The following is an 18,757-nucleotide window of genomic DNA, read 5'->3' as shown; positions in this document are numbered from 1 at the left end:
TATCTAAATTTCAGTTTTCTCTGTAAAATGTCTGAGCTCAAGGCTTTCTATACTATCTGTGAATTTACTGATGAATTCAATTAATATTTTAGCAAAGACTTACTCTTTGCAAAATTCTATGCAGTGTGCTCTAAAAGCCATAAATAAGCATGAGCTATGACTTCACTTCAAAGAGCCTATGATGAAGTAAGGATTAAAAGTCCACTAAGAAACTACAAAATAAGATTTTACAAAAAATAAGTGTGCACACATATGTTACATCAGGAATTCTAATAGTCACTAATGCCTCTTGCATGAATAGTGCCCACGCTTTTCTGAGAACTCAAATGCATAAGCTCATTTGATTCTTCCTGTAATCTGAGGAAGTTGACGTTATTATAAACCTCAGTTTACAGAAGAAACTAAGGCAGAGAAATTAAATAATACCCGAGTTGAGCCTTAGGAGGGAGCACTGTGTGCTTTTGTTCCCATCAAAGCCTTGGATCTTTCATCCTCTTATACATTGTCATTGTATAGTTCTGGTTTCCAAGGAGCACTCCCTAAGGGGTGTGTGTGTGTGTGTGTGTGTGTGTGTGTGTGTGTGGACACATGCATGAGGGGTGACAGCAGGGATTTCTAGAGGTTTGTATTCAGTTCTAATAGGAGGGAAAAACACCTAATTACAACTGGGTTGTTGTGATTACTTTTTGCAGAGAAGGAAGCTTCTGAAGAACAACTGGAAGAACAGATGGGATATTTTGTAGTGATCAACTTTCCCGATACTAAAATCTAATAGCAACAAGTAAAAATCACTCTCAATATTTATACTTAGACTCAGTAACCCTCAAGATTGTAATATGTGTCCTTTACGTGATTATCTTCTTCTTTATGTTTTGATGGATCTTTCAATGAAAAGAATTACATCTGCACCCAGAAAAACTACACAGTTATTATGGATTCTTTTTAAAAAACAAAACAAAACAAAATTCTCCTAAAAATGGAAGGATAGTATTTTTAATAAGGAAATTAATGTCCTAGTAAAAATATTGTATACTTGTAAAATGGAAATTTTTATCAGGATAACATATCAGAAAAGGAATAACTAGAAGAAAGGGAGTTCATACTCTAAACTGTGTTGGTCCACAAAACAAACTTGCCTGAGAGAGCTTAGACTGATCTCACAGGCGCTCAGTCCCACTAGGAGCCATTGTTTCTAATATTGCCAGATTTAATATCATTATGGAATTGTTGGCTTCATTCCTGGGGTTCCATAATTCAGTTAATTTCCTTTCATTTTATTGATGCACCTTATGATTATCTTTTGTTTCTATTTCAAAGAATCTTTCTTTTTATTATTTTACTGAGGTCTCAGTTTGAGTTTAAATTATGTATCAGAAATGTTTAATTAAACAAGCCGCTCTGGCTAGTTTCTTTCCTCTGTTTCTGCAGGTTTAAGGTTTTATTTTTTTTCCTTGCTTCATTGATTGCCTTTGTGTCTCTTATTATTAACTGTTGAAACTAGGCCTACTGTCCAGAAACAACACAAGGAGACCGGTTCTCAGACACCCACTCATGCTCCCTCGTACATCTTATGGCTGCTTTCAGGTCTCAAGCTTTATAGCAGTCAATGTTACTTGAAAATTGACACATGTGCTGGCAGAGGGCATGTGGACCAGGAAAATTCCAGCCCCACTGTTACTTTCCTATTTTAGAAGAAATCAGAGTCACACATAAACTCATCTAAGCAGTGACATCATAAAGGCCAGTTTATCAAAAGCCTGGGACAGCGAGAAAGACGTAAGCTGAAATGAAGGCCAGATTCAGAGAACCTTGAAAAAAATGAAAACTAAGATTTGCCTTTTGCTCTACAGTTTTCAAATCACTGCACATGTGCTGGTTCTTTATTCTTATGACAATTCTGAGAAATAGATATCATTTCATCTTAACAAGGGACTGGGAAGTTTCTGTTCTGTAACCAGGGCATTCAACTTTTAACTACAAAATCCAAGATTTACTCTTTTTTTTTTTTAAATATTTATTTATTTATTATGTATACAATATTCTGTCTGTGTGTATGCCTGCAGGCCAGAAGAGGGCACCAGACCCCATTACAGATGGTTGTGAGCCACCATGTGGTTGCTGGGAATTGAACTCAGGACCTTTGGAAGAGCAGGCAATGCTCTTAACCTCTGAGCCATCTCTCCAGCCCCAAGATTTACTCTTCTACCTAAAAGAGAAGCAAAAAATCAGGACTCATGAGTTTTAATCTATTAATTGCATGATATACTACAGAAAGAAATATATATATATTACATAATATATATATATTATAGTGACCTCCAGGTTCCTAAAAATGAGTTATAGAGAGCTAGGCCTAGTGAAGAAAGCCTGTAATCACAGCTACTCCAGAAACTGGAGTAGGAGGATTGCAAGTTCAACATGAGCCTGGACATCTTAGAGATACTCTGTCAGTAATATATACATTACTGCATCTGTTTGGGCTACTAAAGCTAGTTACTATAGGCTAGGTGACACAAACACTAGAAATTTGCAGTGCACACTTTTGGAGATTGGGAAATACATGATCTGGTTACTGGGAGATGCATTTCAGCCTCATAGGAACCTCTCTGCACATCCAACATGGAACAAGCAAGTTCATTGGAGACACTATTACAGAGGTGTACATCTTACTCATGGGTAGAAAACCCTCATAATCTAACTGCTTCCTGAAGACTCCACCTCTTAATGCTATTGCCTGGAGGATTTTAATATGCCAATTTTACAGAGACACAGTCAGGAACAAAAAGAAGGAAGCAAACATTCTGACTCACCGAATGTAATAGTAATTCAGCAAGGTGCTCACAGGGTGTGGACTCTGTAGCCAGAGTGCATAGAATCATGTCTATTTTCCCCACTTCCAGGCTGCATAGTTTGGGACCAGTTACTTAACTGCCTGCACCTCATTTTCCTCATTCTTTTTCACATGCTTTGTATTTTTCTTGAACTTGGATATAAAGTACTTAGGGGTGACTAGCACACAGAAAACGCTTGAAAAGCTGCAGATATCTTCAGACAATGTCCTCTGACCAGGTCCTCTAGGGGTCAGTTTGAACTCAGCTTTGCTAACACTGCGAATGGTTACTTCTCCTGAAAGTTCTGAAAGGAGATTTCCAACACCCTCCATGTAAATCTTACTTTGGTTTGAACCATTGTTGGCACCACTGACAAAACTTTCTTTGCATTTGTCTCAGTGATGCTGACAATATTAGATGGTTGATCTCCCATAGTATCTGCAGCAGTTCTGTTGTTCAGTGTCTAGACAGTGATTGCTGTTTATTGATGGTAGCGACGATTTTTAATGATGTCGGTTACATAACAAATCAGGAAGCAGAGTGGCAGAAAGTTGTTCATTAAGCCAAAGAAAATGCCTTAGATTGATGCTCGCCTGGGGGATGTTCCGTCACCTTCTTGTCCCAAAGAAAGTGATGACATGAAATTTTCTACAATCTACCTTGAAACAACCCGCCCAGAGTAATTCTTTACCACTTTGTTTACTTCTGTTCTATGCTTTACTAACCCTGCAGGCATTCTAGACTAGCAAACATTCCCTGCAAAGTTGGCACTGCTATGAAGAGTCAATAAACTATTTTTTTTTTTTTTACTCCATTGCTGACACACCCATGCTTGGGAAGAGGAGAACATCAGAAGAGAGATTTGCACGACATCTGAGAATGTCTGAGGCAAGCAGTGAAAGATAATAGCCCTCTTCTGAGGGCAACTCAACTTCTAAGTCCAGAAAAACTTCGAGATGTCCCCCTCGATTCTTTTAGACCATTTAAGAATCTTGAACTGTGCATCAGTATAAAGATAAGGTACAGGAAGTGTGTACAGTCTTTTCAGGCCCTTAAGCTTTTCAATGAATCCTATGACTCATGGTGAACTTCAGTGTTTATCTATCACAAGGGCCGCAAGGGCCAGATAATGAGTTCTCAACAATGTCTACTTACAGGTAGACTATAGCAATATAGTAATAGATCAGTGTCATCTACTTCTTACTTCCCTGCCTCCGCCTTTTCATGGTACTGGTAATTGAACCTAGGGGGCGGGAAACAATGCTCAGGGAGTTTTCCATTTCTCTCCCCCCATTTTTCTTTAGCTTTAGATAATCATACTTCGAATTTTATCTTTGTTTTCCAATTATAGGTGATCATATTCTGTGCCATTTAAAATAACTGAAGGATAAATCTTTTAAAAAAAACTGATATCAATTGTGCATAGCAAACTTTTCTCACACATTAAATATGTGCGTGTGCCCTCAGCATGTCAAAACAACACAGTTTAAAAACTCATTTCAACGTGTAATATCCATTTTGAATGAACTTGATGGGAGTGGTCAAACATTCAATACTTGTAAGCTTCATCTGCCCTAAAATTTAAGAACATAGAGGGGTCCTAAATGTTTTGCCTATTATCATTAGGTTTTATCATTAATTTATTATGAAAATAGATTGAGACAATAACATTGTCACATGCTGCCATGTTTTACTTCTAAAGATCTGGTTAATGTTTAATAATGTTTATGTATCTGACATGAAAAGCCATTGACTTGATAATGGCTAACAGCTGCTAAGATCTAGTTCTTTTGTAATGGCTTCAAAGGAATTGGATCAAAAGGGAATTCTTTAATAAGGTACTTCACACATTAATATCCTTTAAAGGAGCTAGTTCAATGGACTACATTTTGTAGAAAAATCTCAAAATTCATCTAAGAAATTGGTGTAACTCCCACTTTTATTTAAATAGGATGAAGAGTTGTGCATATTTTACTATATGTGCATATAAACATGTTAATATTGGTTTTTTTTTAAATTAAGATCTGTTATTGTAAAATGGCAGTAAGCCAACACTTTGAGCGCTATATTTATGAAGAACTTTGCAACCAAAAATTTCTTTTTCCTTTTTTAAAATTTGCCTTCTATATGCATGTGTATGTGATATGTTTTGTACTTGTGTAGTCACAGTGTACATGTTTGCAAGGATGGAGGCCTGAAGCTGATATCAGAATCATCAAAGCAGAGCGTCTCAGTAAAATTGAGACAAAATATGTTTATTAAATCTCAGGGTTTGTTAGGGTCAGTTTTGTAATTAATAGTTTTATGAAAGGACAAACATTAAATAAAGTTAGAATTGAATATACTGAATATAAAGTATTCACGATGGTTGACCACACATTCCTTGTTCACATAGCCGTACTTATTCTGAAGGTGCTGGTATTACAGCGACTCAGTCTGCCAGAGCCCCATTTTCCTAAAACTTTAGTGGGAAGAGTAACACTGACCAAGCTATCAACAAGTGAAGAAATAAGATTCCTTCTTATGTGATTAATTGGAAAGATAACATAGAATAATTAGGTTTCTCATTACTAAAATCAAAACCTAAGTTTTAGTCCTGGAAAATGTCCTTGGAAAGTGACAATTAAGATTCCCTTTTATTTCAATTAAATTTTTCTTGAAAAAGAAAATGTTTCAAGAAAAATTTAACTCAATATTTTCTTTCCCAGAATTATAGGAATAGTTATTAAGATACATTGCTGGATCCACAAATGTTAATTAATCCTAAAATATAAGAGGTGAAAATGAGCTAGAGGTTGTCTGCTTGAATACTTTCACTTAAAAATTAGGAGATGGGCATTTACAAAGGAATGGTGGTTTGCTCATAATTTTATAAGTTTAGAGGAACTACAGGATAATGTAAGATTGCAAGACTGTATTTTGGAAATAATCTCTTGTTTGAGGAAAAAAGTTTCTGTATATATTCAAATATATCAGTATTATTATTTAAACTTTGAAAAATATATTGAAAACAATATAATTTTTAAAAGATTTATTATAAGGTGTGCGTGTGTGTGTGTGTGTGTGTGTGTGTGTTTGTATGCAGGTGTCTGTGGAGGCCAGAAAAGAACTTTGAATTTCTAGAAGTCTGCCTAGGTGGCTCTGGCCCATTGGATACAGGTGCTGAAAACATAACTCAAATCCTCTGAAAAAGCAACAAGCACTCTTAAAGGCTGCGCCAGATTTTTTTAAAGATTTTATTTATTATGTATAGTGTTTTGTCTGCATGTGTGCCTGCAGGCCAGAAGAGGGCGCCAGATCTCATTACAGATTGTTGTTAGCCACCGTGTGGTTGCTGGAAATCGAACTCAGGACTTCTGGATGATTAGCCAGTGCTCTCAACCGCTGAGCCATCTTTCCAGCCCCAGCCCCAGATTTTTTTTAATGTGGAAAAGAAAATAACTAAATCATACTTAGGTGGTTCCTATTCACGTAGAAGAATTAAATCGAAAAACTGAAACAAAGTTGTTTTAGTTAAGCATAAAGATTATAACCAAATCTTTTAGACAAGTCAATACAAATTAGGTAACTTTTATTGTCTAACTCATGGAAGCTTATCATTTTAAATAAAGAAAAAAACCTATTCGGTTGTGAATATTATTTAGCATTTTGCTGAGACACAGAAAATTGCAAAGGCTACCCTTACAGATGCTAACACTTACCAATTCTTGTGATTGCATGGGATCAGGGTGTGTGGTGGCATCATATTATTGAGTTTTAGTTCTTTAATAGCTTAGTCATCTCGGCAGCCTGATTTTGTTCTTTTAAAACGCCTGAGATGAGAAGGTAAAAAACAGTGACTGTCACAGGAACATCATGTAAGAATATGGGCAGTCCTGGTTTTCTATTCATTTGACATAAAATAAGGAGGCATAATATAAATAGTTGAGATAAAATTACATTCTCACAGAGAATCTGCTTTTGTTCTGTTAACACTAAAAAGGAAATATAATTGCATTATGGAAAGAGAAAAAGTCCAAGGACACATCCAGGCATGCTCTGACTTACCTAAAGGATGATTGGACCAAATTTGGGTAAGGGATAAAGACTTCAAAGGTGAAAACTTGCTTTAATCTAAGGGGTAGGTGGGATCTGGAGGTTAGTATATCATTTTAAATAAAGAAAAAAGCCTGTTTGGTTGTGAATATAATTTAGCTTTTCACTGAGACACAGAAAATTGCAAAGGCTACCCTGTTCAGCCAGAGCTTACAGATGCTAACACTTACCAATTAGTGAACCAGAAAGGTGTCCTGCTGCATTTCATGGTGGGTCCATGGAGAACACTTTTGTCTCCGATCTCATGCTACCTCACCTTCCTGGACAGAGATGGACATTGCAAATCTATCTTTTAATCCTTTTCATGTGTAACTCTTCCACTATTGAAAGACCAATAGATTTAACTATAAAAAATTTTGGATTCCATCACAGGAGATGATCTGTAACTTTCTAAGATATTTGCCAACTCTTGGGAAGTCACTGCTGTGTTTCTGGAAACCATGCCAATTTTATTGTCTATCAACCTTAGTATAGAACGTTGACATATCAATAGAACCAAGTAAGTTCAAACCCTTTAGGTAGGTTTACTAGAATTGACTAAAGTTTTCTAGGTTGAACTAAAATGTAGGAACTTCCTAAGAGGAGGCTATGTCTAAAATCAGTCTTCAGTTAATATCTTCCCTTCTTTCAGGCTTCAGTTTCTTCCCTCTTACTCATTTATGGGATTATATAGTTTCTGTTATTTGCCAATATCGTTGGTATCACAGTCTCAATCTCTCATGACTCAATAGCAACATAAAATTTTTTTAAAGAATCATGGTGTTACTACCAAAAATGTTAGATAAAAATGGTTTGTCTCCATCCTACTCTTATTTAAGGCATGGAGTACACAAAGTATTTCACATTTTCTGTATAGAGTGATAAAGAAAGATAAATGAAACACAAATTTGGAAGTAGGGCATCTCTTCCCCTTCAGAGAGATGGTATTGGGCACACAGAACTGTGATAGTACAGTAAGTGGTATAACTGGGAGACAGCCACAGAGGGCTAGTCCAGCTTATACTGGTGTAGAAAAACAGGTCTCTGTGACCAGGGAGAAGGAAAGAGAGCCATTGCCTCCTCCTTTGTGTTGAGCTTCGATGGCTCTGCCATGAACAGGAAACTCACTATAGCAGTCTTACTAGAAGACTGTGACTAGTATGTCTCCTGGGGAATCAGAGTTAAATTGCTAGGAAGGGACATAAAAAGGGTATTAAGTGTCAGAATGAACTGCTGCGTCAGGCAGTAAACCCAAGGCATTGACCGGGGAATTCCTGAACTAGAGGGAATTCGAGGTTCACACAGTACGATGAAGGAGGGCTATTCCTGAGAAATCTGACTGGATCACTGCCTTTTGTGAACTGGTTCTACTTCTTCGGTTGATTTGTTTTGAGAAATCTTGAATAACACTTGCACTGAACATATAAATAACAACTTACCAAAGACATTACTTCTCTCTGTCTGTTTCTGACTCTCTGTCTCTGTCTTTCTCTCTTTGTGTCTGAGTCTGTGTGAATGTGTGTGCATTTGAGTCTGGATAGGGATTTGTGATCCTGTATGTGTGCATGTATGCATGTATGTGAATGCTAGGCTCCATCTAAGGTTTTTTGGTTTTTTGTTTTTCTCACTGGCATGACACTTGCCAGATAGTTTAGGAATGCTGGCCAGTGAATCTCAAAGATCTGCCTGTCTTTGTCCATTAAACCTTGGGGTCCTCTGTGGAGCCACAGTACACTCCAATCGCAGTGACACCTCTTTCCTGCGAATGTTTACTCTAGAACAGTCACTTTCTTGTGATCTGCAAAGAGTTCCTTGTCTTTATTCATGTCTTTATTGCTGAGAGGATGCTTTAAGATCAGAGAGGAGATCACAGGTACCTGAATCATGTGGGGTGAGGAGGGGAGCTTAATGATAATTTGGTGAGTTAGTGCCAGTTTCTCTAGCTCCTTTGTTGCAACCAAGGTCTTTCCTGAAAGTGGGTATTTTCGAATAGTCATCAAAATTTAATAATTATTTTGTGAAATTCATAGTTGGAGACTAAATATTCCATATATTAATTACTTTGCTAGTTCTTTCTCACCCTTCAGTAATTGTTTCTCCAATTTTAGGCCTTTGTTTGTCTTTCATTATTATATGCATGACACTCTAGAAAATCATACTCCTAGGTATTCTAGCAAGCTAACAGTTTTTGCTATTTACTAGGATATGGTGCTTATGTACCTTATATAATTTAATCTTTGGTGTAATTTTCCATGATGTTTTCATCATGAGCTGATTGTGCGGTTGGGACTTACAATAAGATCAGGTCTTCTATTTTCTCCTACATAGCAAATGCCAGTATTAGGATTGCAAGTATGAGATTTTTCTGGAACCAGAGACCCTGAGAGCAAGTGCCATGCTGTACTTCTTCCTAAATTTCAGTCATAGAAATGTAACCAGGGATAAAGAACAAAGAGATGTTTGGCGTATTAATCTCTGTGGTGGTGTTCCTTTGAAGACTGTTGGAGTAAGATTCAACCACATTTCCCAGAACCCTGTACTTTATGGAAGTCCTGAGAGCTAAGCAAGAGAGATTTGGAAGTAAGAAGCAAAAGAGCAGTTTTGACTGTATGAAGGTCCCAGTGGGACACACAGAACCTGAGGCAGTGGCAGATTCTACCTCGCCCTCATTTTCCCCAGTCTGTCCAGCTGGTTTTCTGACCACTCGACATTTTCTGGAAGTAACAAGGACTGAACAAAGAGTGTAGCTGCAGCAGTCCAGGTTAAGAGTCCACAGACTGAGGTTAGGCCAGGGGCATTCCAGGAAACCAATTTGCAAGACCACATAAGAACTTGACTTTTACTGAAAACAGAATGTGCCAAGCTTTCTATGAATGTCAAGGTGGAGCTTTGCAGTGCTCTTGGTATCAACCTATTTGTGTTTGATTGGGTCTCTAAGAGTGGGTGAATCATATGCTTCTAAGGACTTGGGTGCTATTTGCAAACAAGGGCCCAGAGGAGATTACTTGGGTAATGAGTATCAATGCTCAGGTGAGGCCATAGGAAAAGGCCCTCCTGTTGTTACTGAAGGAAGAGAGTAATATCTGTTAACAGAAGTGGAGAGGAAACACTGAAGAGAGAGGAAATATTAAGTGTTGTGACAAGTAGAAGTATCAAAAAAAAGAAGGCGATGATCAACTTGGCTAAACTCTACCAATAAATTTCATTAGATGAGATATAACAATCGACTAAAAATAAGCTACTTGATTCTATCAATTAACAAATACAAACTGTCAAAATGCATAGTTACTGTTCTGTTGCTCTGAGGGACACACCACGACAAAGGTAATTTACAAAAGGAAACATTCACGTGGTAAATGGTTGCAGTATTATGGGTTATTTCATGATCATCATGGTTGAAAACAGACAAGCATGATGCTGTAGCAATAGTAGAGAGAAAGGGAGAGGGAGAGAGAGAGAGAGAGAGAGAGAGAGAGAGAGAGAGAGAGAGCGAGCCTGGCATGGGGTTTTGAAGCCTTGAATCCCATTCCTAGTCACAGACCTCCACCAATAAAGCCAGCATCTCATTCCAAAGGTCACAGTTCCTAATCTGTCTGAGTTACACTTTCTGGTTACAAAGCAGGCATAAATAAGAACCTATTAGGTCCTTCTAATTCAAACCACAACAATATGTAAAAAAAAAATTCAGTTATTACTTCTCAGACTGATGCTTCTACTCATCTGGATTTATCAATTCAAGGAGAATAATGTTATTGAAAACCTATCATAATTATTGATAGAGACAGTCTCACCATTCTCTGCTCCCTTGGTTTTCCTTCAGACCACCACAAGGTATAATGAGATATGACTAAATTGAAATATATATATATGTGTGTGTGTGTGTCTTTGCAAAGTGTGATCTTCTGGAACTAGACTATATGCTCTCACTTAGAGTCTAACATGCATAAATACATTCACTAAATGGAAAGAAATTTTACTGTATACTGAACAAAAGACAAATCTCCTAAGGAGTTATTATTTTGATGGCATATTATTCTATAATGCTGATTTTTTTCTAATCAAGTATCGTATTTAGGAGTTCTATTGCTGTGAAAAAGAAGTCACGACCACAGCCACTCTCTCTTTTCACATCGCTGCTGCAGTTTCCCTCCCTCCTCTCTCCAGCCCCGGCCCCTACCACTGCTTTGTTTCCACCCCTCAATATCCTCCTCTATTTATGTTCAGGAAAGAGCAGGTTTCCCATGAATATCAACAAAACATGGCACACTAAGTTGCAGCAAAACTAAGCATTTTCCCATATATTAAGGCTAGGCAAAGTGACCCAATGTAACAAGTAGGATCCCAAAATCCAGTAAAAGAGTCAGAGACAGGCCCTGCTCTCACTGTTGGGAGTCACACAAGAAGACCAAGCTACATTGTAGCGTATATACAGAGTGCCTACTGCAGTGCCATGCAGGCTCCCTAGTTGTCAGTTCCGTCTCTGTGAGCCCCTGTGATCCCACATTAGTTGATCTGTGAGTTTTCTTGTGGTGTCCTTGACCCCTCTGGTTCCTACAATCCTATCTCCCCTTTTTCTGCAAAATTATTCAAGCTCTGCCTATCGTTTGGCTGTGTGTCTGCATTGTTTCCATCAGTTGCTGGATGATGCCTCTCTAATGACAATTGGGCTAGGCACCAATCTATGAGTGTAGCAGAGTATCACTAGGCATCACTACATTGACATTTTCCCTCTAATCAAGCTTGGTTCTATTCTAGGTCTTTGGGTATTCCAACCTGTGGGTTCTGGTACTCCACGTGTGTCAGGGCTGGACTTCCTCTTCTGGCATGGGTTTTAGGCTGGACTAGTCATTCATTGGCCAAACCCTCAATCTCTAGGTCACCCTTACCTCAGCACATCCTATAAGCAGGACAGATGTAGGTCAAAATTATGACCGTGGCATCTCTTATAAAGGAAAACATTTAATTGGGGGTGGCTACAGTTTCAAAGGTTCAGTACACTATAATTATGGTGGAAAATATGGTGGCAAGCAGGCAAAGGTGGTGCTGGAGAAGAGCTGAGAGTTCTACAGCAGAATGAAACAGTATGCCACACTAGGCCTAGCTTGAGCATATAAGATCTCAAAGCCTATCCTTACAGTAACATACTTCTTCCAACAAGGCTACACCTACTCAAATAAGGCCACACCTACTCCAGCAAAACCATACCTCCCAACAGTGCTACTTTCTACAGGCAATCAAAAACAGAAGTAAGATTCTTATTCACATCATTTATATTACATGTTCATGTCTATGTGAAATGTGCACACAGAGAAACACACACACATACACAGTATTTACATTGAGAACACAAATGGGATTTGGAACCATTTTTGATCTCAAGACTAATGGTGTCTCCATGGGCTCTCATTTATAAACAAATACAAACATGTTCAAAGGGTTGACTGTGGAAGAATTTTCATGACTTAGCTCCTGAGATGCTGCACAGCACCCCAGTCCCTTGGTAGATGTAAAGAGAGTACTATGGACAGCAGCAGCAACATCCATATTACCACCAGCATCAGAATTCTAATGTCCAGTGTTTTCCAAGGATAAATTTCCAAAAACAGAATATAAGTAAATAAAGTGAAAATTACCTTGAAGAGCCATTTTCTTTTACTATGCAACTAAAAGTTTGGTTTCCAACTTTCTTTTCGCAGGTACAACCTGACCACTAACTACCTCTTGAGAATGTTGACTATTTGCTTTACTTTTCAACAGAAATTCTTTTTTTATTGATTTTTATTGAGCTCTATATTTTTCTCTGCTCCCCTCCCTCCCTCTCCCCTCACTCCTTTAACCCTCCCTCAAAGTCCTCATGCTCCCAATTTACTCAGGAGATCAACAGCAATTCTTCATCATCATCATTATTATTTACATTCCAAACACAGTTTCCCTCCCTCTTTTCCTCCCACTTCCTCACCTCTATTTTCCCTTCACCTTCTCCACCATCTTCTCCTCTGTTTCTATTCAGGAAAGGGCAGGTCTCCCATAAATTTCAACAAAATATGGCATATCAACTTACAGCAAAAATAAACATCTTTCCTGATATCAAGGCTGGACAAGGCAACCCAGAATGAGAAAAAGGGCACAAGGTAATAGCATCATGCAGGCTTCCATAGGTTGCACAACTTGATACTTAATAGAGCTTCTTGGATCCATTGATTAATAGGAGGAAGAAACCTCCCTACTCCTTTAACTGAATTCAGAACAACTCTGAGTCTTTCCTGGATCTTAAAAGTACCCTGAAGGTCATGATGAGACAGGTGTTGAGGCTTCACTGTAGCTCGTGATCTCCAATTCTGCTTCCTCCTGTTCCTTTCTAAAGGCATCTCTGATGATCTCAGGGGTTATTGAGCCCTATGTCAGAACCCCATCCTAGGGAATGCAATGCCTGACATTCCCATAATATTCACTAAATGGCATGTTTTCAATCTTTGACAGTTTTTGCAGAATATAGGAGTCAGAGCACATGGTTGAAATTCCATATGTACCATGTATCACTTGTCAGATGTTGAGAACCAGAAGGTCATATCTACATCTATGCTTCTTCATCTGAAAATGGCACTAGCAGTGATAGGGTAAACCGTAGATTACAGGCAACATTACCACAACTACAACACATTGAGATCTCAGGACATTAATGGTATTTGGTTAAGGGAGACATTATTCCACCCCTGAAATACTGAACTAAGGAATCATGAATAAATGATAGATGAATATAAGATACTTATATAGATGGGATAAAATTGAAACTAAAATACAGGTCTCTTGTGTTTCTTATACCATGATGGCTTTATAATCCTCAAATAGCTTGAGAGCACAAGAATGATGCTATATAGATATGCCTGTTTTAAACATCTGTGCTTGGGGCTGGAGAGATGGCTCAGAGGTTAAGAGCACTGCCTGCTCTTCCAAAGGTCTTGAGTTCAATTCCCAGAAACCATATGGTGGCTCGCAACCATCTATAATGAGATCTGGTGCCCTCTTCTGCCATGCGAGCATACATGGAAGTACTGTTGTATATAATAAATAAATAAATAAATAAATAAATAAATAAATAAATAAATAAATAAATCTTTTTTAAAAAATAAACATCTGTGCTTAAGAACAGTTAAGTTTTGAAAAGAGTGATTATAATTACCTTTTGTATACAAATGTCAAATTCAGATTTTTCTATGGAATTGGAAAGAATTTTAAGAAGGAGCCCAGCCATGAGTGTAGAATACTATATTGCAATAGGTTTGGCCAAGTATGGGGAACAGAAACAAAACATAAATAAACAGAAAAATCTTTAATTTAAACATTATCTGCCATCATTTGTAGTTTTGTAGGGTTTGTGCTTCTGACCCCAATTTCATAGAAAGGAAAAGTCTACAGACTTTTAACTTACAACTCTTATTTCTGAAGCATTTCCCAGACATGATGTAGGTGTGCTAAGAACTAAGGGTCAAATTCGTCACACTATTACCTAAAGAAAGAGAAGTCTTTTTGGTCCTCACGTGAAAATGATGTCTTATTTTTTAACCATAAAGCCTAAAGCTATAAAAAGTATTTCTAAGGACAAAATTACCAAAGTCATAAAAAAGTAGCTGTACTGTTATCTAAAATTGAAATTATTCAATAAATGACTTGAACCAAGGATTATGAGTCACAGCCATAAACTACCTTTGCCAGGACTTTTTTTTAGTAAATATTTAGCCAATCAACAGATATTTATTGAGCATTGACTCTAAACTTGGCAGTAGCTATCTTTCTTTATTTCCCAGGAGAGTAAAACATACTTATTCCATTAAAGCATGAAGTCTCACCTTCTTATATTTATAGAATACATTTAAAGTGTAGGTTCCAAAAGCAGGTCATCACAGTATTAGTTTTGTATAGACTTTTCAGAACCGCTACTTCATCACAACCTTCATTTTCTTCCTGTGATAGTTGTTTGAAGTCTATCTTGATATATAATAATAATTAAAAGTATCATTGATAGGGCCCTGGCTGAATTTAACACAGCTTTTATGGACGCTCTTGTTCTTGAGGCTCAGATTGTAGGTAGCAGAACATATATGCCACAAGTATATTTTTTATTTGAAGCTCTGAAAGTTAATTAACAGTAGCTGCATTTCACATCAAAATGGTGTCACAGGTGAGTGGAATTTTGATGCCTGCTTCTCAACACAAGCAAGAAATATTGACCCAATTACAAAGAATAAATATCAATAAAACAGCAGGTCCCTGATAAACAGATATAATTACCAGAAGGACTCTGCCTGTTTACACATCAGGACCACTGTCTTCATCTATCTTATCCTCTTACATAATTATCAAATAAAACAGTAATTCCAGAATGAGTAATAACAGCCACACAGAGTCCTGCATGGTTCAATATTTTCATCTTGGCAGGGGGATGTCCCTAAGTAACATTGAACAAAGAGTCACCATGAATAGCTAAATGGTGAACTAGTCCCAAATTAATATCTCAAAAGCCAATCATGAGCCATCCAGGGGCCAGGTCCATGTTATTTTTGTGGATTTTCACTGTATTGAAATCGGAGACTATCCTGGTGATGGTGTGCTCTGTTTATATCTTGAACTTTTGATTTGAGTGGGGAGGGGGATTCCTTTTGTAAAAGTCAGAAGCCCTTACAGGAATAAATTTGGCAACACGACAAGGGCTTCCTTTGCTTTTTAGGCAACTATCTTGGTATTCTTTCTCTTGAAGTGCTGTGATGGGCACAAGAAAAATAGCTCCTTGCTGAGCTGTGTGTTTCCTCCAGATGAGAACAGCAGGAGACTAGGCAGATGGCCAAGGCAGAGTGGGAGAGGAACTAAGATCACAGCCAAGCCTGCAGAAGACGTACTGCACACAGGCAGCAAAAAGGAAGCAGTTTGCGCTGAACCCTAGGGTGCCCTGGCTGCCTCCTGGGTGCAGAGCTTGCATTTCTCCATTGACCTGGCTTCTACAGACACAGTTTTCTAAAGGGAGGCCTGGGTTTGAGCCACAGCTTTGCAACACAATGGATTTGGCTAAGTCTTGGGTGGAAAGAGTGTACAGGTGCCTACAGCCTCAGAGATTGATTGCTCAGCCTCTTATTAGCTGTCATTCAGAGACACTCAAATCTCCAGCATTGGAGGAGATCTTGGCTAGTTTCTTTCCAGGTCATTAAACAATAACAACAACAACAACACACACACACACACAAATCAAAAGCAAAACCACTTTATTTTCCTTTACTTTAGACTTTGTGGCACTGCCCTTCAGGCTGGGCAAGTAGAGGTATCCTATTGTCAATCAAAACTTGTCAAATGCAGACAAAGAGCAGGGCCTCCAGTTTGGATTATTGGAAGGGGATGGAGGGGCTTACTTTGTCCCTTTGTAAGACTCAGCACTGGGGTCCTAGGGAGAGCAGTGAGAGATTCTCAGAATCTATACAGAGTTCAGTCTGAGCCAGTGTTTGTTTATAAAACTGCTCTTAAGTAATTCACACCAAGTTTGCCATTTAACCTCTTGGACCTGTGGGTTTTGGCCTACTGAGGAGATTTTTTTCTCTCTCTCTCTTTCTTTTCTTTTTCTTTCTAGAGTTATTCTTAAGAGTGCTGAGTTTGATACTGACAGAAAGGAATCTGAGGTCAGAACTTCTATTTTAAACAGAGGCCCATGGGATTTATTAAAGATGTTTCTGATATGTTAAAACAGCTGGAAAAGACTTTGAGATCTCCAGTGAAAGCAAGAGGCTTCCTAATTGTATTACAGGTGAGGAAACACAGGCCCAAGCAGATTGGCTGAGTTTCTCTTGCACCTTCGGAACTCCAGAAACATATTGCCATCCTGAAGAGGCTCCCAAAGACTGCGACACCAGAAACTAGAAGTGAAAAGTAGTCCATCATTAGAGCTCCCCGGACCACTCTCAAGTAAGGGATGCTTTCTACGGGAACGGGATCCCAGTTTCTTCTCCTGCTGAGGGTCTTTCCATCTTCTCTGGATTAAAAGGAGATTCTCAAGGTCATTAGCTCAGTGCTTCTCTGGGTGGGTGGGGACTGGTTTGGCTGCTGAGTTATTCTGATGACCCAGAAATTGCCTGCATTCATTTCTTTCTTTTGAGATAAAAGAATTTCTATTCAGGTTTTTCTATGGCTCCTTTTCAAGAGAAGAAGGGGGAAAAAAAATCCAACGTCTTTGCTAGCAGACTCTCCTATTCTCTGCAGTCTTTTATAATCTGTCTTGATTCTCAGCCCATACCGTAGTCTTTTTTTGTACTCTGTGTCTTTTAATCACTAAAGAATCTGACTCAGTGTCTGTCCCTGTGGCTCACAGGCTGGTCTCCTTCATCTATGTCTTCTGGAGGAGAGGGAGGGGCCGGGTACCTTTTCTTTCCTATACAGGCTCCTGCCCCAACAATATAGCTGCCTTTTCTCCAAGGTCTCCTTTGGGCTGTTATTCATTCCTAAGGTTGACTTTTTAGAAACACTTTCATATAACACCAGGAGAATCTGATAACTCATCTCATTATTAAAAGAGCCAAGACGTTGTCTCTTATGTATGTGTATATAAATGTCCAGAAAAACAGTTTAAAGATATCTACTTATATAAATGTGTATCATAGAAAACCAGTATTGCAGTATTTTCTTTATTATGTGCAACAAAGACAAGACAAAATAAAAGAAATAAAATTGCCTGTAAAGTAAAAGCATTAATAGGGGCTTTGAGAGAGTTTGACTCTGGGGAAGGGTGAGAGGTGGGAGGTCATATGATAAAACAGTTTATACATAGATCACATCATATCGAAAGCTTCTTTATAGCTTATTAATAAGAGATATTGGTGGAATAGAGATACAGCAGATCCTCCAGCGACAGAGAAAGAGAAAAACAACAGTTGCTAATATGTGCAAATCTCTTTCAAGTGGAAAACGCCCGTGGAAGGAACAGGACCAAACCTGGTTGTGACTACCCACCCTAGGATCACAGGCAGTTTTATCTTGGCTAAGATTCTTCCTGTTCATGCCAATGGTTTTCTTTGGAAAGCAACTTTTCCTATTTTTTTTTTAAAACACTGTTCTATACTCAAGTTTGCCAACTGTCTGAAGTTTATAAGAGACAATGAATGTGACAGACTATCATCTCATTAAATTGGCACTTCTAGATTTTCTGATAGTCCCAGGTGCTGACTTTCGTTTAGAATGTTTTTAGAATTTTGTGTTGTCTTTGTATTTTCTACCAAAGAGACAGGTGATAAGAAATGCACAGTTTAGAGCAGCCAGCACACTGAAAATGGAGCCTCCTGTGTGAGTAGTCTGTTTCTGACGTTGACTCATGTGTTTATCCACGGAACTCGGTAGATGGAATTTCACTAGGGTAGAAACTGAAATCACAACCTGAGCTGCTCTGGACTCCACAACATCCATGCACATATCAGTTCTCATCGTCTCTGCATCCTTGTTTCTCTTCTGGTGGCAATAGTCAGAGAAGAATGGAAGATTTGAAAAGGCATTTAAGGAACTGTGGGTGGGGCAAAAGAAGTATCATGCTCACATCACGTTAGATATGTCAGGGAGGGTCTCATGCCAAGGTCAGTGCACCACAGAAAAACAAATCCTCATGCTAGAGGTGCAAACATCTGGTAACTATCCAGGCTCTTCTTTAAAATATTCTCTCTCTCTCTCTCTCTCTCTCTCTCTCTCTCTCTCTCTCTCTCTCTCTCTCTCTCTCCTCACTGTTTGTGTATATGTATGTGTGTGGTATTATGTGCACAGACACATACATGGATATTTGTGTTATGTGGCATATGCTGCCTACGTGTAGAAACGATGGGATAACTTCA

The sequence above is a fragment of the Chionomys nivalis genome, chromosome 18, assembly GCF_950005125.1.
Source record: "Chionomys nivalis chromosome 18, mChiNiv1.1, whole genome shotgun sequence".
Taxonomy (NCBI): Eukaryota; Metazoa; Chordata; class Mammalia; order Rodentia; family Cricetidae; genus Chionomys; species Chionomys nivalis.
Note: the sequence above shows the minus strand (reverse complement) of the source record.